This window comes from Periplaneta americana, chromosome 1 (assembly GCF_040183065.1).
Source record: "Periplaneta americana isolate PAMFEO1 chromosome 1, P.americana_PAMFEO1_priV1, whole genome shotgun sequence".
NCBI lineage: Eukaryota > Metazoa > Arthropoda > Insecta > Blattodea > Blattidae > Periplaneta > Periplaneta americana.
The window spans coordinates 109934104-109958885 of record NC_091117.1 but is presented as its reverse complement, the minus strand read 5'-3'; positions in this window follow the sequence as shown (position 1 = coordinate 109958885).

Here is a 24782-nt window from a genome sequence, read left to right as displayed (position 1 = left end):
GAACATGCGGGCCATTCAAACCTGGCAATTCCTTCACGATTATGAAAGTCATTGGTAACAGCCACAGGATGAATTCTGGAATTATCGTCGATAAACATGAATCCTTTTGCGAAGTGCTGATTAAACGATGCCTATATGGCTTGAAGCATGTTGTCCCTATACTGTGGAGCCCTCAGCACTCCTTGGATCGACACCAATTTTGTCCGTGACCCCACATAATGCCACCCCAAAACATCACTGACCCACTACCTTACTGCATTTGATTGTAGGGGTGTCTGAGTCGTGCAGCATTACCTAATTCTCTCCACACACGTTGAGGATGATTATCTGGGACAAGGCATATTCGGCATTCGTCCGTGAATAGAACTTTGTGCCAGTTTTGTACACTTCATTGGTGATGATTTCTTTCCCAGGTGTAACGTTGTCCATGGTGCCTAGGGTTAAGAGTAGGGCCTCGCCATGGACGTCTAGAGTGCAGTGTGCTATCATGTAATCGGTTTCGTACAGTTTGATTGGATACGCGTCTCCCTGTCGCAGTTTGAAAGTCATTGTTAGTCATGCCAGCAGTATTCTCAGCGTTTCTCGTGGCAATAATTCTGTTGTTGCACGTGGACGACCACTACGAGACATGTCGTCGACAATACCTGGGTTTCGGAAGCGATTCTAGGTTCGTACCACATCACTCTGGTTCAATCCTAAGCGGCTCGCTAATTGCCTTGAAGACAGTCCTTCCTGACATAGAGAAACAATCCTCGCACGGTTGAAGTTCGTAATTGACCGCCTTGCTATTGTTCAACCTTTTTAGAATGAAAAACTGTTTTACCCTGAGTTATTCGCTGAGAGATGAGATTTCTTGCACTTTTGTTTACATCTGTTTACTTTTTCAGACGGTTTATAGGGTAGACTTCTACTGTTTTTCAATATTGTTTACGTTTTTCAGACAGTTAAAAGGATATATTTCAAATGTTTTTATGGATATTTCTTGAAGTGGAGCGTAAATACCACTTCTACAGGTGATGCAAAACTTAAATGCTTAACTGAAGAATATCAACTTATACGTAATGAATTTGTATTATACGTAATGTCTATCCTGTTTGTTGACATTGATTCATAGTCGTATTCCAGAAATTTTCATTTACAAAAGTTACAGTAGAATTATTCGCAGTCTTCCGATTCTATACCACTGCACGCCTGATGAGCCCATTCTTGGCATTGAGTACACTTATTTCATCATGCCTCCTTAGATTTTGAATTAGGGAATTCGTCGTTGTCTTCATCCTTTTCTTCCTAACTACTGTCATTGTTGGTTGTCATAGCGAGAACATATTCAATTCAGAATTTAAAGTGAAATCCCACATATGCAATGCAAGTTGGATAAAGCGGGATACTATCCCGTTTTGCCAAACCATAGGGTATCCTGTTTTATCCGACTAGGAGTTGTAAAGAAAAACATGGCGTTACAACAAAACGGTAAAAGCTACAGGGGTTTTCTTTACAAAGAATTAAAGACTAATAATGTTTTATTTATATAAGAGACTTACCTCTTCAACACTGCAAATTTAATCCCAGAATGTGCCAATTAAAATCAGTCGAAACAATTTAGTTAAGCAGCTGATTTTAAACTTTTCTCTACACAACAAAAATTAACGTGTTCGTTCTGCATGTGAGCACTGCATAATGTCCCCTTCTAGTCTAAGAACAAAATCCTCGCATCATTCGGTAATTTGCAGCACTTTCCAACGAAATAAGTCGGGTATCCCGTTTTATCATACTATCCTGTTTTATCCAACTCTCCCCTACTGTGACACGGTACAACAGGATAGGCCATCAAAGGGGAACACAGTAGGTAGGTAGAACTTAAAAAAAGAGAGGGATTCAATCCGGCAACGAAGCTTGAATCCGGTGTGGCTTAGTGGGGTAAAGCGCCAGCACGTAAAGCTGGAAACCCGGGTTCAAGTTCCGGTGCCGGAGAGAATTTTTCTCCGTTTTACCGATTCTTCACCATATGGAAACGCAGAATTACTGCACTGAAACTCCATACGTACTTTGGTACATCACAGTAATAATTCTTCAAGATAGTTGTCAGTAACTTTTCACGTTAAGATTCCTTGAAATCCACTTTTTTTTTCCATATCGTTATATCTCGATACGTAATCTCTGAAAATAAAATTAGAAATAGTTATTCTGAAACATTCTGTAGACGACAGCAAGTGTCCAAACATTAAGGTGAATAAGCTCAGGAGGAAATTTCGGGGTTCAGGTAAGAATCTAAACTTGGAAGAAATTGTTTTCAAGTCCGGAGAAGGAAGTTGATTTTCCTACGAAGCTTTGATGTGGGATTGTCAGTAATAAGGATGAATCAGTAGTACCAGAAAATTAACATTAAAGCGTAGGCCTACCAAGAGGACACTTTTAATCGATTCACAATGACGTATATTTACCTGCTGGAAATTGGAGACCTGTCGTTCGGACTTCGAGCTAAATATGACGACTACTTTTGATAACGATTGGAGCGGATATCTACACTCGTTGACAATAATTTGCTTGTAGACGGAAGCACGGGATGTTCAGTGAAAGCAAGTAGACTACGGTCGAGCCGTTCTCGACTTTTGGCGCGAAGAAGGTAGGCAATAGCGGTGTTGCTAAATCTCTGTCAAGCCAATAGTGAACGGACGCAGTTCTAATAGCTGATTGTCGAACAATCACTCGGTATTGTTGTTAGTGCTGTGTTATCGCTGAGTTTTCAGCATCACAATGCCGCGGAGGAGTCGGAAGACCATCAATTCGCAAAGCAGAGAAATGATTCTTAGCGTTAGAGATTATTTCGAAAATGAACGTAAAATAAGAGTAGTTTATTGCCTTTAATGCAAGTGGTGCAATGAACAGCTGATGCGTGTGATGTGAACAAGTTCACGGTTTCTCAAATAACGACAGAGAATTACGGACAATCCGGAAAAGAAGAAAATAAACTGAGAACTATGGCGGCGGCAGGTACTAACAATGATTGTAGCGATCTAGGCGTAGCACCTCTAAATTGAACAATACCGTTAGGCAAGGTTCTTCGTGTAATTTTTTTTATGTAGCAATGACTTATCACGACAAAATTTTTAATACTAACATATTTTACTTAATTTACAGGTTGTGTGGTTTTAGTTATTCATTCACATAAAAAATGTTTATTTATTATATTTTACAGCTTTCTCCCATTTTAGTAATTTCTAATATTGTTTCTGTATTTACGAAAATCGTTACTTCAAATGATCGGGAAAACCAATTATAGCACAACATGGTAAGTCTTCTGTGTCCTGGGATGCTAGGATCAACAATAACAATAATATATAATATTATGTATTCATATATTACTAATTATTTATGGTAGGAAATAATTTTTCGTTCGATGTTTAAGACTAGACATGTGCTAAAACTTCGTTAAGAATACAAGGGTAGACTTGACAACCCAGTAACATCCACTGTGAGCGGGAAGCGGTATGTCGTCTGCATAACCTTGACGACAACCACTGCCAGTGAAGCAGCGTGTCAGCTGACCAGAAGCTGTCGTGTGATTTGCTGCCGGAAATAAGAACGGCTCGACTGTATATTGACAATTGCCTGTGAATCGAAACGCGGAGAGTGTAGTAAGGGAGCGTGCAAGGGTAGGGGAGACCCGGGCAAAGAGAATAATGCATATTTCTTAAAAACGCCAAGAGGTAGGGCTTTTTGCTATGTTGGGGAAGAATCCCAACCAGAATTTGCTGCTGGAACTGACTTGTCATTCTAGCTAGTGAGAGAAGAAGTCAGCGTGTGTTTGAAGAAAATTCATTGTTTTCTTAAAATATTTCAAGGTAAGAGAAACAAATGTACAGCACACAATACTACAGAAATTTTTTGGGCTCTACTGCAGTATTTGTCCCGCTATGCTGTAACATCTGAAGGAGTGCCAACATATTTCTAGAGCTTTTTGCGCTACCAACCTTAACTCATCTGCCTCCACTGTAACGAAAATTGTTACTTATGCCAATCTTCCTCTCGATAAAAACCTAATGCAGGTCGAGCAGAGTACAAGACGCGCAACGAGTGTAAAATACTGTTGTCTTATTACAAAGATTATGTTTGTAGTAGGTAGGAACGGTTCATCTATGGAACCGCCAACATAGGAACCAATTAAGGCCGAATTCGAACCCCGAAAATATATAATTCATCATTATAGGTATTAAAAATTACAGGAAAAGTCCAAAAACATGTACACGCAATGCTCCACTTCCGCGAAATTACAGCCTGTAGTCTGGATTCAATGACGGCATTATATCCTGGGTTTGAGCTCCGAAAATTTATAATTCTGTATTAGCGACATAAAAAATTGCAAGAAAAATCTAAAAACTTGTATAGACAATGCACATCTTCCGCCAAATTACGGTCTCTTGTTTGGACAAAGTGACGGCAATATTTTCTGAGTTCGAATACCGAAAGTGTAGGCTATAATTGTTTATTAGAGGCATAAAAATTTCCGGGAAAAATCTACAAACTTGTATACACACTGCTGGACTTCCGCCAAATTACAGTCTGTAGTTTGGACCCAGTGACGGCATTATTTCCTGGGTTTAAGCCCCGTAAACTTATAATTCTTCATTAAAGACATAAAAATTGCAGGAAAAATTTAAAACTTGTATACACAATGCACATCTTCCGCCAAATTACAGCCTGTAGTTTCAACCCAATGACGGTATTATTCTCTGAGTTCGAGCCTCGAAAATTTATAATTTTTTATTAAAGGAATAAAACATTTCAGGAAAAACTAAAAACTTGTATACACAATGCAAATCTTCCGCCACATTACAGTCTGTAGTTTTAACCCAATGACGGGTCCTGAGTTCGAGCCCTGAAAATGTATAATTGCTTATTGTAGGAATAAAGAATTGCAGGAAAAACCTAAACTTGTATACATAATGAACCCCCTCCGTTAAATATCGGACTGTAGTTTGAACCTAGTGAGCGTGTTATCTCCTTAGTTCGAGCCCCTTAAAATTAAAATTCATTAATGTGGATATGAAGGATTTGCTGGAAAATCTAAATCTAAAAAAAAACCTTACATATTGAACCCCTTCCACTAAATTTCAGTCATCACTGTCTTCTCAGTCATTGTTTTAGTCTCAGTCTCCTCTTTCCTTCATGAACTGAACTTTGAGACGAGAGAGAGTGGACAGAGGGAAGGCAAAGGGCAGAGAAGGCACAAAAGTGACAGAGTGAACTGAGTGTACAGAGAGTGGACTAAAATACAGAGAGTGGACTGTGAGTAGGCCTACAGAGAGTGGAATGAAAGGACAGGCAGTGGACTGAGAGGACAGAGAGGAGACTGAGAGAATAGATGGAGTACTGTGGGGATAGCGAGTGAACTAAAAGAATAGAGAGGGACCAGAGAGTGAATAAAGAGAAGAGAGAGTGGACAGAGAGGATAGAGTTGACTGAGAGAACAGAGAGTGTACTGAGAGCACAGAGTGTGGACTCAGAGGACAGAGTGAAGACAGAGAGTGGACTGAGAGGACTGAGAAGGCAAAGAGTGGACTGATAGGACAGAAAGTGACTGAGACAACAGGGAAGGGACAGAGAGTAGACTGAGGTGACAGAGAGTGGACTGAGAGAACAGAGAGGAGACACAGTGTGGATCGAGAGGACAGAGAGTACAGAATATGGACTCAGGTGACAGAGAGGACAGAGTGGGGTGAAAAACTGAGAGTGGATTGAGTGTACAGAGAGTGAACTGAGAGGATAGAGAGTGGACTGAGAGTGAACTGGGGAAACTGCGATTCAGAATTCTTTCCTCTCAGTCCTCTCTGTACTCACTCACTGTAATTTCAGTACTCTCTCTTTGATATGGTCCACTCTGTTTCCTTTCCCTGTTCTACTACCTCAGTCCTCTCTCTCTCTCTCTCTCTCTCTCTCTCTCCTCTCAGTCCAATCTGCGTCTTCTCAGTTCACTTTTTTTCTCCTCAGCCCACTCCATCCTCTCAGTTTTCTTTGTATCACTTTCCGTCCTTTCAATCCACACAATGTACTCTCAATTCACTCTCTGTAATCTCTGCCCCTTCTCTGTCCTCTCAGTCCACTCTCTGTTCTCTCAATATACTCAACATTCTCTGTGTCCACTCTCTTTTCTCTCAGTTCACTCGCTGTTCTCTTAGCTCATTCCCACTCCTCTTGCTCATTCCCTATCCTCTCAGTCCACTCCCTATCCTCTCAGGCTACATACTGTTGTCTGAGTCCTCTCCCTGTCGTCTCAGTCCACTCTGTCCCTTCATTCCATTCTCTGCCCCTCAGTTTAATCTCTGTACTCTCAATTCACTCTCTGTAATCTCTGTCCTCTCAGTCCATTTCCTTTCCTCTCTGTCTACTCTCTGTCCCCTCCGTCCACTCTCTGGTCTCTCGGTCTACTCACCATCCTAGCTCTCCACCTTCTTGCCACTCAGTTCAGTCTCTGTTCTCTTAGCTTACTCCATATCCCTCAGTGCTCTATCTATCCTCCCAGGCTCCTCTCTGTCCTCTCAGTCCACTCTCTGTACTCTCAGTTCACTCTCTGTACTTTCAGTTCACTCTCTGTACTCTCAGTCCACTCTCTGTACTCTAATTCCAGTCTCTGTTCTCTCAGTCCTTGCAAAAGTTTCTACAGCTATAGGACATTTGTCACAGCGTTGTATCAACATGCCAACAACACCTAAAGGAACGGCAAGGGTTAAGCACGGAATTTATACGATTTCGCGTTTTCCTAACTATATAAGTGCAATTGACTGAACACATATGAAAATACAATCACCAGTGGAGGAGATGCAGAAATCTTCAGAAATCGCAAGGAATTTTTTTTTCAATTAATGTGTAAACTGTGTCTGATTCTTCCTTGTTGATTCGAGACATTATGGCTAGGTGGCAGGCTCATCTCATGACACATATTTTTAATTCTTCAAGAATTAAGAGGCGATTTGAAGATGGAGAATTTGGTGCAGCCATTCTAGTTGGAGATAGTGGATATGCTGTACAAAATTATCTCATTACACCACTGACAATTACACACACGCCAGAGGAACAACTTTTTCAGGAGGCCATCATAAGGACTAGAAGTAGAGTAGAGAGGAGCTATGGGGTATAGAAAAGATTTCCTGTTTTAGCTACTGGAATCAGACTGAAATTGGACAGAATTCAAAGTGTAATTGTGGCAACAGCTATTTTACACAATATAGCTTGCAATGTGAATGAAAATATACCTCCTGTTACTGATGACCAGCTGGATGCCATTAACACTGTGCATAACTTCCCTCAAGCAGCTAACAACCACCCAAATGTAGCAGAAAATAATGTCAGGCGAAACCATCTTATCCATCAGTACTTCCATGATTTGTTGGTGAACCAGTGAAGGAAGAGATTAAATTAACATAAAATAAGTTTCATTTACTGCAGTATATGTAACATTGTTTATTATTCATGTTAAACTTGCATATTTTCAAAAGTATATTATAACTTTACTTCACTGGAAATTAAGCATTACCAGCACCTTATCCATCAGTACGTTCATGACTAAAATTTGTCTGTGAATCAGTGAAACAAAGGGACGAAATTAACATAAAGTAAGTTTCATTCACTGTAGTACATGTAACATTGTTTATTATTCATGTTAAACTTGGATATTTTCAAAAGTATAACTTTACTTCACTGAAAATTAAGCAGTACCCTGTACCACTAACTTACACCATAAATTATTAAGCCTAAAATTGTTATTTTTTTAAATCTGACATATTATCTTGTGTGGTGTAGCTTTAGATGCAACACAACCGCCATAATATAGAATCTAACGATGACATGTGTTGTATAAAATATTACTACTGATACACAAATATTTTAACACATTATAGTGTAGTCACAATTTATGTAAAAATCCCACTTTATTTTAATTACGCAGTGATGTTACAAGTTGAAATAAATCTACATTTGTATCAAAATTATATTAATGTCGGATTTCAATGAAAGAAAGTAACTAATTACTTGAAATATGCAGTGTGTTTATTTTATAACATAAGAAATTAGCTGGAGGGAATATACTGTCACATTATGTTCATGTCTATTAAAATAATTAGAAATGAAACTAACAATTGATTTATGAACATTTTGAAGTCATGTTATAATTAGGCCTAGCCTACTGTTTTTTTCTCATATATTATAAATAAGCCATATATAAATTATGTGATAGGTGATAACATGCAATAAATTTCGTTTTTCAATTGGAATTAAGTTAAACTACCTACTGATTAACTTGTTATTCAATTATTTAAGAAGCTACATAAATTTAAATATCTTCTGTTTTAAGTAGCATGATAGCCTGATGTGATATGTTGAATATGGTATTATTAATACAGTGAATGATATAAACCGAATGACATTATGAAAATATCATAACATATTACAACCACTACAAAACTGAAGTTATCAGTATATAAGTTACCTAATGTGATTTAATATGTTAGATTAAATTTTTAAATTTAAATAAAAAAGAACATATAGACTTGAACAAAATAAACACCATAACTACTTCAAAATCTTGTGATTTCAGTTAGCTGTTTGTTTTAAGGTCCAATTCCCTATTCCTAACATCAAGTTCAAGAATTCTTCTTTTCATCTCATGATCAAACTCCTTATTTTTTTATATGAAGTTCTGTGAGTTTCATCTTCACTCTATGTTCTTCTCTCATATTTATGTTACCGGTACTTTAAATTCATGCTCCATCCTTTGGAACTGAATTTGATCCTCTGTTGCTTGTTTTTGTAACTGCAGAACTTGTTTTTCTTGCCATAATGCCATAAGTTTCTTTCCTGCCAATGAACTGTCTAGTGATGGTCTTTTCTTCTTTACTAGGAGTGGAGTGGAAGTAGGTTTCCTCAGGTCCCTAATACTAAATTGACTGCTACATGGAATGGCTTCTACTTCATTAATTTGTATATTATCCTGAGATACTATTGGTACATATCTTCAATTACCTGATCAGTGGGATTTGCATCGTCACCTGCGACAAATGCTTGGGATTCAGATGCTACAGACTTGTACAGATTCACAGATTAAAAGGGAATTACATTGGAATTTTGAATTGATTGGATTTGAGGAGGAAATTGTGCTTTTCCAATGTTTGCAGATGGATGCTCCACAGATGCGAGTAGTGATGACTGGCCAGGACAATCTGAGTCACATGCAGATGGTAGCCCCTCAAGTTGTATTGTGCCAATAATCTCTTTTATTTTAATATAAGTTATTATTAAGTTCGGTTGATTCGGACCTCCACCTGCACCTGATGTGTATTTTTTTACCTTCGGAAAATCTCCTTTTACAGGTCTTTTTGAGGTTTTCATACTTCCCCCTTTAATCTCTTACCAGTACTACAGTCCACTAATTTCATTGAAACTTTCTGCTAGCTCTTGCCAAGCTTTTTCTTTGTCTTTTAAAGATACACTATCAGTTTTCTTACACTCTAATATATCTTTCTTTGTACTAAGTAAAGAGAGCAGTAAATCAATTTCTACTGGACTAAAATTCTTGCTTTTTTCCCTGAATTCTCCATGTCTAAACACAGGACCTTACAGTGTACGTTAATCAGCTTATGATAATCTGATCAAAATTCATAATGGACGATGAAGCAATCATACAGTGCAACCAACCGTTTACTGAAATAAAAATAATACAAGAGGATGACACCTATTATGAATATTTAGTCCACACCTGTGGAGTAACGGTCAGCGCGTCTGCCGCAAAACCAGGTGGCCCGGGTTCGATTCCCGGTCGGGGCAAGTTACCTGGTTGAGGTTTTTTCCGGGATTTTCCCTCAACCCAATATGAGCAAATGCTGGGTAACTTTCGGTGCTGGACCCCGGACTCATTTCACCGGCATTATCACCTTCATCTCATTCAGACGCTAAATAAACAAAGATGTTGATAAAGCGTCGTAAAATAACCTACTGAAAAAAAAATAATGAATATTTAGGCCCTGGGTTTAGGTCACTGGAAAACAGGACAGAGCAAATGTTGGCACCCTAACCTCTTTCTTTAACTTTATCCCTTCCATTACCAAACAAAAATTTGAAACAATAATTGTGCCAATTCACCAAACAAAAAGCTGTTTTTATTACATTATTTATAAATATTCATTTTTATTGAGCATGTATTTAACAATTATTTCAACATCCTACTTTAAAATACTTTCTCTTGCTCCCTTGCTCTGGGTATTTGCCCATTCTAGCCAATTATGAATCAGGGCCTGTGAATATTACATAAATAGATAAGGTCACATACTACAATGTTAAAAATAAAAGCTATTTCCCTTAGAATTATCAAGATCCTGGGTACATCAGTTAGGCCTAATTTAGTGGGTTACCGAACACGTTAAAAAGCTGGAAGTTGTCTTCTTGAAATTAATTAAGATCGTGATTTTCGGAGGGAAAGGAATAAACTAAAGGAAATTAATTTTTATATTAAAATGGATCCACACATGCCACCAGATAATGCACATTAACACAAGACACAAATTATTGTACGATCTTGCCTATCAGAGAAAAGTGGAATCGAGAACGCTTTCCAATAAATTAAAAAAAAACAGCTGATTAAATGATACACACCACTTCACATGGGTATAAATGATTTATTTATTTGTGAAACTAGTAGATGCATTCCTTCTTTATTCGCGTTGATTTGATTATAGCATTAATTCTCTGTAAACAACTGACATCGTGATCTGTAGCTGACATATTGAAAATCTGACGCGCCATCAGTAATCTTGGCTCCGATTGGCTAGTTATTCAGTATAGCCAACACATGAGAAGCCATGGGCATCTAGTGTCAACATTAATTTAAACGGGTGGGCTGTCAGATATTTATGGAGAAAATGGAAGCATGTTTAAACTAAATAGTAAAGTTGAACGGGTTTAATTTATCCCAATTTTAACTATCTTTGGAGAAAACGGCCCTAAACGATGCAATATAACTGCCGCCATTTGTTATGTTGAGTCTCAGCTATTGTGAAACGTACCTGCTAAAACGGTTTAAGTACATGTTACTGTTGGAGCACCAGCTTTATCTATGGTGTGGTAGCTCCTTTACTTGTCTGTGTCTTGCGCATGCGCAGTGTCCCATCATTGAACTTTGAAAAATTTCTTGCGGGACACTAACTGCAGTTTCTCCATTTTTTGTTATATGATAGTAATATATAGGCGATACGATTACTTCTAAAGTGCCGTACTTACGAAGAAGATTATTGACGTCTGTGTTTGTATAACCTTAAATGAAAAGGGAAATGGCGTCTGCGGGCAAAGTGAATAGGGCAAAGTGGATAACTTATCCGCTCTGCCCTGCCACCTTTACTTGACTATATAAGTGTTAGCTATATATTTGTATGTATTTGTCTACTGTAATAAAGCGTGTTAGATCATTTTACATAGTGGAGGCATTAAGTCACACTAATTAAATTATAAATCAGTAACACTGATCTTAATTTTTACTTAAAAGTGTCGTAATGTGTTTTCAGATGGTTTAATTTTTCAAGAGGAAGACGGAACAAGCCAAATGGTCTGAAGAAGCCATGAAGAAAGTACTTGAAGAAATAAAATCTTCCAATCATTGGTTCTGCTATCTGGCCATACAACCATAATGTGTTTGTTGATGAAGATTTTGCTCCAGATCAACTTACAGATCGCCCACATGAGATAGATATCAGCGAAACGACAGCTGGCTCAGATTTAACAAATTCTGCGGTGCCAGCTTCTTCAGCGGCTGAAGAAACAGTTAATGCTCACTCAGAATCAACTGCCTCTGTGATGTCGTTATCTTCAGAGATTGAAGGAATATTCAATATATCAATTACACTCATATTTTCAGTTTTGTTTACACCAAAACCCTCAACATCGTCAGCAAGAGAATCCAAGTCAGTTCTTTTGATTTAGACCAGTGCCAAAAGTGGATGCTCGAAAGATACGAGTTCAACGAAGAAAATATAAGCGCTCTGAAGTTCTTACATCTATACCGATTAAAAACGTTGAAAGAGAAATAACTTATGGGCAGGAGCAAAAGCAGAAGAAATCCAAGTCTTCAGTGCTAGTGAAACATCGACTTGTTCAAATTTGTATTTTGTACTAATCTAACGTGCTGTAATGAGATGTAAATAACATATCCTATCGTCTAATATAACTCATTAACATCGTGTTTATGTGTTGATTTAATTTCATTATCAGTGAATAAAAATTAAATATATATATGAAAATGTTATGGGGATATTCACTTTGCCCGTGTACCCGGGCAAAGTGAATAATTAACTACTTATATCTTCTTTCCTAAATCTCATCACTGTCCGTAGGTACGACAAACGAATTGCTGTTTTTTTATATATGTGGACAACATATGTCACAACCAATGTCATGAAAATTTTATTTCGGGAGCACCAAAATATAGCCTGTGGCACTGTTTGTTCTTAGCTTATCCGCTTTGCCCAGGTTTCCCCTAACAGAAATTCACATCCCTTTCTCAGTAATCTAAAATTGCCTGCCATTTAGAAATGCTGCCAGCCCTTGCAGAGAGAAATGATGTTTAAATAAAAATTTTCTCTATAAGTAAGGACAGTAAGGACCTGAGTTTTTCGCGTTTCCGATAATTCCGAAAAGTATATTCTATTATCCATGTGCTAAAAAGGATAAATGTTCATTTTCCCTCTTGCTTAAAAATGTCCTTTGTGTAGACGCTTGTTTTGCCCTGTTTTGAACATGCCGACATTTTACTGACTGACCTTTCCAGCGACAACAAAACGAAACTTCAACGTAATCATAATTTTTGTGAACGTTTTGTAAGCAACGTTCACAAATATGATCATATTATCAGGGGCGTATATTGCGGGTGTTCAAGACGTGCGCTAGACACCCTGTAAATTCGATAATCTCATTTTTTTAGTTATTTTATATAATACAACAATAATTTTCATGTACCACAATTTAAATCCGTGTAATGTCATTGGAAGTTGACGTATATAGTGCAAAACTAATTTCAAATTATTACCATTTAAATATTTTAAATGCCTGCTGGTTGAATGTGCACACCATCCCCAGGACGGCTTTCGTTTTATAACGTAGGCTACGCACTCCCTGACGAAGTGGAATGAGGTCTGATCTGGTTGTCCTGTCCGTATAAAAGAACATTCTCTGCGCGCGCACGGTGAAGTGGTGGGGATACTCGCTTCTCTCAAGCTTGCAGGTTGTCCTGTATACAGGCAGCTCAACTTGTCAATTGTAGCCTTACAAACTGAGACCGCAACTTTGGCAGAATATCTTTTTAAATGTGTTAAATTTATCTTCATTATGAAAGTAAATCTGTACGAATTATACCTCTGTGATTGAAACGTCACAGTTTTATGTTGCCCTCTTCTGCCTTTTTTAATATAAATGACTAATTTACAAAATAAATGCTTTTTTTGTTTTTATTTGATTATTTATCTATTATTTATTAAACTATTATTAAAAATTGCCTACAGGTATATTTTAATTTATTTCTTTAACCGCTACAATGAAAGTGACTTCACCGAATGTATATTGTCTTTTAGTCAGTTCATATTCTCTTTGCAACAGTAAGTGCTGCCATGCAAAAATGTATAACAGTAAGCGTTGTAATTATCCCTTGTGTTTATTTGACAAGGCAACAATGAGTGCAGTTTAACGATGTTTTTAACGGTTATTTTTCTTTCAATTTTCATTGCGACGTTGTTGTAGATAACTAAATATTTCATATCGCAACATATCAGTACAACCAAACACAAAAATGCATTTTCCAAGGCTACTGGGAAGAAATTTCTTTGCTTCCAACAGTAATTGCAACATCAAGTCGAAAATCTCAATTTGCATTCGACTTATGTAAAGCTTTTCTTGCTGCCGAAATCCCTTTGTGGAAAGTACAAGGTTGTGGGTCTAGTGCAAGGTTTTTGTAATTGCCTTTTATTGCGTATTTTAGCTATTTATGCCTTTTGTCTGCCTATTTTAGCTATTTATGATGTCTTTTAGCCTGCCTATTTTAATGATTCATAACGCCTAAACTTCCGGTCTCTGCTTATAAAATATTGTGTTTGACTGCTTGTGTGAGTGAATTTACTGTGTTTAGGTTTTATTAGAGTTCATAGCTGTGTGCCTGCGTAGGCGAACAATTTAAATTAACTTACTTATTTAATGACAATATCACTTGGAAATGTATACTGTAAAATATCTTTTGTAAAATTCATTCTCTTCTCGCCCACTAGAAGAGAAATAATTACATATAGTGAATAAGGGTAGACCTACCCAGCCACTTCCGAATTTAGTGCAACAATATAAAACAAAAAGCGGACAATATATTAGACATTTTTCTATTTCATAATATGAAAATGTAGAATGGTTAGCAGGTTGTGAAATTTCAAACAGGTTATTTTGCTGGCTAAAAAATGAGGTTTGGAGTAAGTATGGGTTTGCTGACTTAAATCACTTGTGTAGTTCACAGCAAAAACATTCAAAATCTCAAACTCACGTACAATGTTTCCTGAAATCAAAACTTTTCGGCAAACAGTGATTTGATATGCAAATCTGACTTTCAGGTAAAAGCTCCCTGTGAAGCAGGTTTAAATAATTTCAAGGGAAAAATTGTTCCGGGGCCGAGTATCGATTCCGGGACCCTTCGCTTAGCGCACGAATGCTCTACCGACTGAGCTACCCCAGGAACCATACATTTAACTCTCTAAACGGGTTAAGTGCGATTTCGCTCGCAGCTTTGTTTGTAGTTTATGTCTTATGTGCTTATTAGTGATTTTTCGCAATCAATATGGATGATCAGTAGATGACACTATGACTGCATAAGAAGGAAATTAAAGCGTTCTGATTTAAATCTTCACATAGTCTGAAGAGCATTTCTTGTAAAATAAAGGTCTATAAATAATCAGGTTAATTATTTTTTCCTGCTAGGTTTTCTATCGTGATTTCCCTAAGCTGTCATTAGAAATCTTCGGTAGACTGTAGACACTTGCAAAAGTAAGGATAAACATGAAACAGCTTCAGAAAAAAGTCAACTGTAGCTACATCTTACAGCTTGAATTTTCCAGATTATGAAAAATTATATGTTTTGTACAAAGATTTCAGTGTCTGTGACATGGAAGTTGTTGAGTTGCAATTGCTGTCTGATGATCATGGTCTCATTAATGGCACTTAGCCCATTTAGAATTTCCACTCTACAATTTGTCATTATCTTTCTGAGTTTAGTAGCATCTGATTTACGGGTATGAAGATCCTTCTAGTTCAGTGATGTATTCCACTAAATTATTGATCTTAGAAGGAGTGCGATAGCATTCTTTTCCGAAAGAAATATGTTGTTGAGGTATGGTGATGGAAAAACTAAAAAGAAAAAAATAAAAAATAAAAAATAAATAAAAAATAAAAACCAACATACTGATTTTCCGCTAGTATTGGCATAAAGTTTATAATAATAACAAATTGCATTGTCGGCATTTTTCAATGTAGCGTTATATTGTAAATGCCTAAAAACAGATTTCCAAGCATGTTGGAGTATATTTAAGAAAACAACATAATTATACAATTATAATTACAATTAATGTTAAATTTACAATTACAATAAAAGTCAAAGTACTAAGAGGTTACCTATTAATAAAGACTAGACAATTTATTATGGAAGTTAAGAACAAAGAAAGATTCTTTTTACTTAAGTACAAATTAAATCTAGGATAATAAAATTACATGGTGATGAAATTACCGGATATTGAAATATTTTGCGATAGAATAAGATAACTATTTACAAGAATATATATTCTCGTATTTACAAGAAGCCATATATGAACGATTCTCAATTACTGACCAAATGTCTAGTAAGTTTGTTTTAGAATTCAATTTTATTTCGACAGTCCCTGATGCTAGTTCCTACAAGAACTACTTCGAACTGTCGTGGCACAAAGCGCTTTTAGAGGAACACTGGCCTTAGTGCTTAGATTACTTTGATGGTCATAACAAGTTTTCTTCCATTAAGGCACTTAACTCATTTACATTTTCCGCTCTATAATTCTGAAGTAACAAAAGAGGATAATTTGCATTTTTAAAGAGAAGAGAAGCTAAATTACATCGAAAGTGAAGATATTAGGGGAAATGTTAGAACACCTGTCAAAAACACTGCAACATTAGCGCTTATAAAATTACAGTTAGTGATGTCAGAAGACCAGACTAACAAGTTGTGTTCAGCTTTGAAGTGTTCAAGTCCAGGATACATCATTAACCGTAATGTGACTACGACCCTAGTGGAAAAATAAAGTCTATTCCGTTCTCTGGAAATAAAAATGATTCAGTGATCATAAAATGGTGCAGTAAACGTCAAGAGCAAACCAATCAAATTATGTTGCGACATGCAAAGATAAATATTGTGAACGTTCTGACTAGTTTGTTTGACAGTCACCGTGAACTGAGCAGCAAAGCTCTTGACTCAGTTTGGTATACCTACGTGTGCCAATGTTGACAGTGAACGTTTCGTTTCTTTCCTTTCAGGCAGGAGCGTACGCAAGGGGGGTTACCGGGTTTGAACCCCCCTTGAACTTTTTGAAGAAATTACTTACTAAGACCTGAATATTTTTTTTATCCATAATCGTTTTTCCTTCTCTAATTTTTCACTGTTAGAGTAACAAAATCTACATCGACATAGCGGGTAGTCCTCTTAATCCTCCTTCAATATAATCTCTGTGCTTGGTATTGCGGCAAGTTCGAATTATAACAATGCTATCTTTATTACAGAGAGACCTAACACCTAGTATCGACCTTGTAATAAAATGAAGTTGACACAATATAAAATTTAACTTGTTGTAAAAAATTTGGAGAAGGTTGTTTTGACAGTTCTGCAGTGCAGATTTTTTTAGTATGTTATTTTACGACGCTTTATCAACATCTTAGGTTATTTAGCGTCTGAATGAGATGAAGGTGATAATGCCGATGGAATGAGTCCGGGGTCCGAGGTCCAGCACCAAAAGTTACCCAGCATTTTCTCATATTGGGTTGAGGGAAAACCCCAGAAAAACCTCAACCAGGTAACTTGCCCCAATCTGGAATCGAACCCTGGCCACCTGGTTTCGCGGCCAGATGTTAAATGTTGTGTAACTTTATTGTGAAACGTTCGTTTAGCGTTTTTGTGCATTTGACAGTTCATAATTTTAATATAAATTTCAAATTATCGTTCCGATTTTTTGATATAGCGACTTTAAAGCTAAATTTTACAATTTTTTCTAGCAAAAATTTGCGTAGTGATTCTCGCGAGATTAGTGAAAATTTCACTTTGGCGAATGTTTCTTCGCAGCTAATAATAATAATAACAATAATAATAATAATAATAATAATAATACACAAAATTTAAAATTCCTATAATTTAAATTGTAAACAATTTTAATAATGGATCCCCTCCTTGACAAACTTCTGCGTACGTCACTGCATTCAGGCGACTTGAACGATTTGCATTGCAGAATGAAAGAATGTTTCGCAGATTTTTACTTTTGTAGAGGAACTTGAACATATGGCACTCTATACTGTTCCATTTTATAAATACCGATAATTAAAAATTAGTTAAGTTAAACCCAATTTTCAACGGATAACAGTAGGAATTTATGCATTCCTTGTAATTTCTTGCTCAATGGCAATTAAGAAAACCAGTATTGCTTTCCTACAGTAAGTATACGTAACGATTGGGATCATCTACCGAGAGGAAATAAATTGAAACTCTTGGAAAAGAAGCGAGGAGAACTCCACCACTTAAACTTAAAGTTTACACTGATACTCCATGGGAAAGAAAGTTAGTTTTTTTATAACTCGTCAGGATTGCGTCATGTTGCTGCAAAGTTTTCAAGGCATTTACTTATAAAATATCCTGATAATACTTAGATTTATATTCTGAATTGAAAACTTTCTTGCTCGCAAACCAAAGTCAAAACTGTAAAATACAAGATGAATGGGAGAGTTTTGTTCAAATTAAACCTCAACTTTTTCGAAAGCTGAGACAATATTTGCTCTGAGATCAACAATATCTCTAGATCGCTTTGCTTAGACAGCGCTCTTCGCAAAATCCCAAAGAAATCAATCAGATGGCTTTAGGTTAGGAGAATTTGGAGACCACGTATTTGGCCCACTAGGACCGCATCAAATCATGTCTGCAATCACGAACTTCTTTTTTCCAAAGAGACAGTACGTCATGCACCTGGAACACCATGCCCATGATTTTATTCCTGTTGCAACTGCGGTATGATATATAATATGTAATCCGTTTCTGAAGATTCACATCGTATAATGTTTAAATATGTTACGTGTAGTAGGAGTGAGGTTTGTGTGTAGAATAGCCATCTCTGCAGACAGCCGCCTCAGACTTTTCAATATAATTATTATAGCTATTTTATACGAGTATTTTTATGTCTTCCAAAACGGATCCGACTGTAGATTCTGTGTGTAAATAAATGTAGTTTACATTGTGTCGCACATTAATAATTACATAATTACTATTTAATTACTTTACATTTATATAATAATGTTCTTTAGAACTATACCTATGCACAAAACTGCCTATTGATAAAAAATGTTCCACCACTGGACAGATGTTATCGCGATTAGAGACTCTAGTCTGTCACTTGTATCATTACTTGTTGGAACAACAGAGCTTTTCAGTTGTGCTGGCCTATACTTTATTTTTCCCTGTAGTCTTCACGTCACGAAGAGTGGCTCCCAAAACAATAATGTAATGAACGTTAAAGGCGTTCGACACTTGATACAGCGTCTGAATGATTCATCAATCTCTACAGATAGGTTAAGTGGCCTCCGCCGCTGTTCCGCTGTCTGGTTCCGACACAGTTCCTGTAGTCGACATTCCTTTCCACGTTCCCACGACGCCATGTAGAAAGAGACCGCAGCACTTCAAAATTGTCTGAGATCTCCTACACGAAAGTTTAAAGAATCTTTCGAAGGCTGCAATTCTGCGACACCGTGCCCATTATTGAGGAGAAAACCTTAATGTGAGACCTGTGTCCTCCTTGGACAGATAACTGCTCACAGTAGATAATTACGAAATGAGTGTGATTTATATTTAACGTTAAAGAGCAATAGTCAAAAAACTAGGGTATAAGTTAAATAAGGTTATTAGTTAACCAAGGTTATTAGTAACTCCTGCATTTTAATTTCGGTTATATTTTACGTTTAATGTTTCAATAAACGGACTATGAGATGTTGGTATCTCTTAAATGGGCCAAATTTAAAGAATAGCATCTACGAAAACTTTATTCATTGTGGAAAATACCATAGGCGCCGACTTTCGGACATCATTAGACCTGCTCCCAAAAAATGGTTTCTTAACCCACCAATGCAACGTACTTCCGGTAGTTGAAGAGCCCTTGACCAACTGCTACTACTACTACTACTACTACTACTACTACTACTACTACTACTACTACTACTACTACTTACTTATTTACTTACTTAAGTACTTACTTAGTTACAAATGACTTTTAAGGAACCCGCAGGTTCATTGCCGCCCTCACAAAAGCCCGTCATTGGTCCCTATCCTGTGAAAGTTTAATCCAGTCTCTATCTTCAAGTCCCATCTCCCTCAAATCAATTTTGATATTATCCTCCCATCTACGTCTCGGCCTCCCCAAAGCTCGTTTTCTCTCACGCCTGGCAACTAACACTCTATATGCATTTCTGGATACGCCCATACGTGCTACATGCCTTGCCCATCTCAAACGCCTGGATTTAACGTTCCTAATTATGTCAGATGAAGAATACAATATGTGCAGTTCTGCGTTGTGTAACTTTCTCCATTCTCCTGTAACTTCATCCCTCTTAGCCTCAAATATTTTCCTAAGAACCTTATTCTAAACATCCTTAATCTCTGTTCCTCTCTCAAAGCGAGAGTCCAAGTTTCACAATCATACATAACAACCGGTAATGTAACTGTTTTATACATTCTTTCAGATTTTTTGACAGCAGACTAGAAGACAGAAGCTTCTCAACCTAATAACAGACATTTCCTATATTTATTCTTTGTTTAATTTCCTCCCGAATGCCATTTATATTTCGGGGGTTTAGAGTCATAACGACGTATCTACAAAGTTCATGTTTTGAGATAAATGCAAAAGAAATTTTGCAACAACTGAAACACTATCACTGTTACCGCCTATGTTGTTGTGTGCGACATATGTGATAACTCATTGTTATTATAGTATGTTTACATCCGTTCAACAATTTTTTTGTGTTTAAGGCAGTATTGCTTCTTAACGGCAATAAATTAGCGTCAATACCATTTCCACATTCTACAATCCTAGTGGAATCAAATGAAACATTAAGGTTGGTTTTCGAAAAAATTAAATATCATGAACATGAGTGGCAAATATCCAGTGACCTGAAGGTTATTGGTTTACTATTGGGACAACAGGAAGATACACAAAATTTCCGTGCTTCCTGTGCGAGTGGATAGCAGGGCCAGGAACAAACATTGGAACATTGTATACTGGCCTGAAAGAAAGCAACTAACGCCAGCAGACAAAAATATTAACAATGTAAGTCTCGTTGCTCCCCCCTGTTAACTTACTTATAAAACTGGGAGTTATGAAACAGTTTGTCAAGGCACTAGACAAAAATTTTTCTTGCTTCCAGTACTTATATACGAACTCTTCTTCGTTGTCACACGCTGAAATCAGGGAGTGAATATTTGATGGCCCACAAATTCGAAAGCTGATGATGGACCACAATTTCACCAGTACTTACAATGAAAGAAACAGAAGAAAGTGCATGGAACACATTCAAAGAAGTTGTGAAGAAATTTCTTGGTAACGTGAAGGATCCACGGTACAAAGAAATTGTAGAAAACATGTTGGACAAATTCAAAGTGTTCGGTTGTAACATGAACCTAAAGCTTCACTTTCTAATGGACCATATAGATTACTTTCCTGCGAATTTAGGAGCTCTCAGCGAAGAGCAAGGTGAAAGGTTCCACAGGACCTAAAAGAGGTAGAGCACGCTACCAGGGACGTTGAGATGCAAATATCATTGCCGATTACTGTTGTAGTGTTGAAGAGAATTCTCGAGGACTTCACACACGCTAAAATTCCATGGAAAGAGAAAAAGCGAAACCGAGAACGTCTAAGATAGGCTACATTCTGAAGGTGAGCTCTCTTATAATTTAGTTTAGTAAAATGTTTTGCTTGTACAGTATATAGGCTTAATGTTTCTGTGAATTCTTAACTGTTTATTTTATTGTTATACATCGTAGAAAAAAATAGATGAACGTGTTAACAAATCAGATACACAAAATAATTACAGTATATGATTTCTACGAACACGCTGTAACTTATAATTTTATTTGTGGCAAAATAACGTTTTGCTACATTGCCAAAAAACCTGACGTGGTACGGCAAGACAAAATGCATTTTTGAATTCAGCACACCGAAATAAGTAAAAGTTGCATATTTATATTTATACCGCAGAAAAAAAGTTATCATTTGTTCCCTAGTGTTATCAGACAGTACATCTCACTTGACGATATGTGCAAAGGAAGAACAATTGTTTGTATGCATCTGAAGTCTGATTAGTGTAATATAGTCAGCGAAATATGCATTGGAGTGGAAAGGATCTGGTCACACTGCCACATTATCTCCTGGTTTACTTTTCTCATGGGCGATGCCTTATTGGTGTAACTGTGAAGTTCAAACTGTCTTCGAACAGTTCACTTAACAAACAAAAATATAAAATACGAGTATATTCATGTTGAATTTATAATGAAGTAACGGTTAGCATGTCTGACCGTAGAACGAGCGGACTCGGGTTCAAATTTTGGTTAGGACAAATTACCTGGTTGGGATTTTCTTCGGGATTCTCTCTCAACCCAAATCCTAGGTAACATTCAGCGCTGGACCCTGGATTCATTTCGCTGGTGTTATCAACAGTAATCTCACTAGAGGTTTTGATTTATCCTACCCACCACACATACTTCCGATACTTTAATTGATCTAATCATTACGAATAATCCTGATAGAATTCTAACTTCAGGTCGACCTGGTTGGCGAGTTGGTACAGCGCTGGCCTTCTATGCCCAAGGTTGCGGGTTCGATCCCGGGCCAGGTCGATGGCATTTAAGTGTGCTTAAATGCGACAGGCTCATGTCAGTAGATTTACTGGCATGTAAAAGAACTCCTGCAGGACAAAATTCCGGCACATCCCGCGACGCTGATATAACCCCTGCAGTTGCGAGCGTCGTTAAATAAAACATAACTTTAACTCTCTAACTTCAGGACAGTTACCAGTTCCAGGAATATCTTGTCACGATTTTATTTTTGTCGAGTACTCTCTTCAGTGCCCAAAAAAATGCAACTAAAATAATTACTTACAGAGATCTAAAACGCATTGACAACGACCAACTAACTTCTGACGCCCCACAAATGCCATGGCATATTATTTTTAATTTAATCACATTTGACGAAAAAGTTGCCACCTTTAATGACATGGTAATATAATTATTCGACAAACATACACCTTGAAAGAAGAGATGTGTCATCCACCGACCCGCCCCATGGCTGAATGACAGTATTCGTAATCTTATGACGTCACGTGACGCTGCTTTCCGGAAGTACAGACACAACAAATCTGCCAAAAACTTTAAGAACTATAAAAAACTTAGGAATAGAACCACACAAAGCATTAGGAATGCTAAACGCCGTCACGCCCTGAGTCTCGTCGAGCCGTCCATTCCCCCGCTGTGTCTTTGGAATAACTTACGTGATATGGGAGTAGGGAAGAAAGCATCAGAAGCTGAAGTTATAAACATACCACTTGATAAACTCAATGAATAGTTTACCTCACCTCCCACTATACTACCTGAAAAACAGTCAAAACTAAATACAATTAATATTCTTCTAGCTAATCCTCTTCCTTCTCGCGAAAGATTTTTCTTCTCGCACGTTACCGATTCTGAAGTAAGGAGGGCTCTTAAAAGCATTAAATCTAAAGCACAAAGCACTGATAACATACGCATAGTCTTTATCAATAAGTTAGTCGATGTCATGCTTCCCATAATAACTCATATTTTCAATTCTTCAATTATCACGTCTGCTTATCCACAACTCTGGAAAACAGCTTTGGTACGTCCATTTCCTAAAGAAAATTCACCTACTTCTGCCAAAGACTATAGGCAAATCTCCAGTCTTCCTGTTTTATCTAAAACCCTGGAACGCATCATTCATAAGCAGTTGTCAGACTACCTAATAGAATTTAATCTTTCAGACCCTTTACTATCAGGATTCAGAAATGGCCATAGCACTTCTACTGCTTTGTTGAATGTTACTGAGGACATACGCGCAGTCATGGATAAACGACAGGCTACTGTACTAGTATTATTGGACTATGCAGCGGTTCCCAACCTTTCTCGTCTCGCCAACCCCTTCCACAACGGTCTGAGTTGGGTGAACCACTGATTTTTAAATATACATACAGAAGACTTGCATAAAATTTAATTCCAAGCAAAAAGTTTAATAACCTTAAATCAGGCCTGCAGAACTCGTAAGTAGGGGAAATATGACGTCAGCCTCACTCCACTTCTATTGCGGATGATCGACTTCCGCGTAGAGTTATTTACCTTCTCTGGACGTCAAAGGTCCATCAGAGGCGGCATGAAATTTTCAAAAAGGATTGTAATAAATTCATTGTTTTTATAATGCCTTATCTCGTTTCAAGGTATACAATTGTGCTAAATTTCCTGTCGGTAGTTTCCTTGAGATTTCTTTGCACCTAATCTATATTAGATTTTTCGAAAACTATTCTCCTATTGAATAATTTCAAGGAAAAATTGTTCCGGGGCCGGGTATCGATCCCGGGAGCCTTCGCTTAGCGCGCGAACGCTCTACCGACTGAGCTACCCCAGGAACTAGACACGACACCGCCACAATTTTTCCTCAATAATCAATATACAGTTCGTAATAATGAACTTACCCGAAAGTTTGTGCATTCCATAATTCTTAATGCGGACTTTGTTGAAATGTGGTTTAACATTGAAATGACGAGTAGAAACAAATTGGATGGGACACAGTAAAAAAGCAATTCTGTCGTCTTCAACAACAAAATAATCATACTCCCATTTCCTTTGGAAGTAGTATTCCATCACGGGTTTAGATTTTGCCATGTTCCAGTTCTCTTTAAACTGTAGTACCCGAATTATTTGTTTGTTTGTTTGTTTACTTATTTACTTACTTATTTACTTATTTTCTTATTTACTTATTTACTTACTTCTTTAGGCCTACTTATTTACTTACTTAAGTAGTGATTTATTTACTTATATATATGTGTATATTTATTTATTTATTTATTTATTTATTTATTTATTTATTTATTTATTTATTTATTTATTTATTTATTTATTTATTTATTTATTTGGCTGGAGTGCGTTACAATGTTGAATGACATCATTGACATCAGGTCATATAGCTATCACTCACTTATCAACGTACAATTTATTTATCGTCCTATTACTAGTAAAATCAGTTAAGACCAGTAATGCAAGTTCTGTAAAAACAGGAATTAAAACTTTATTAATCCACGAAAAATCATAATAAATTCTTCAAATAAAGTAATTGGTTTGTTGCCTGCATGCAACATTTCGGACTTATTTCATTTTAGTAGAATACAGAGCATGGAAAGACAATTCAGGAACTGTACTTAACTTATTTTACACAAAAAGTGGATTTAAT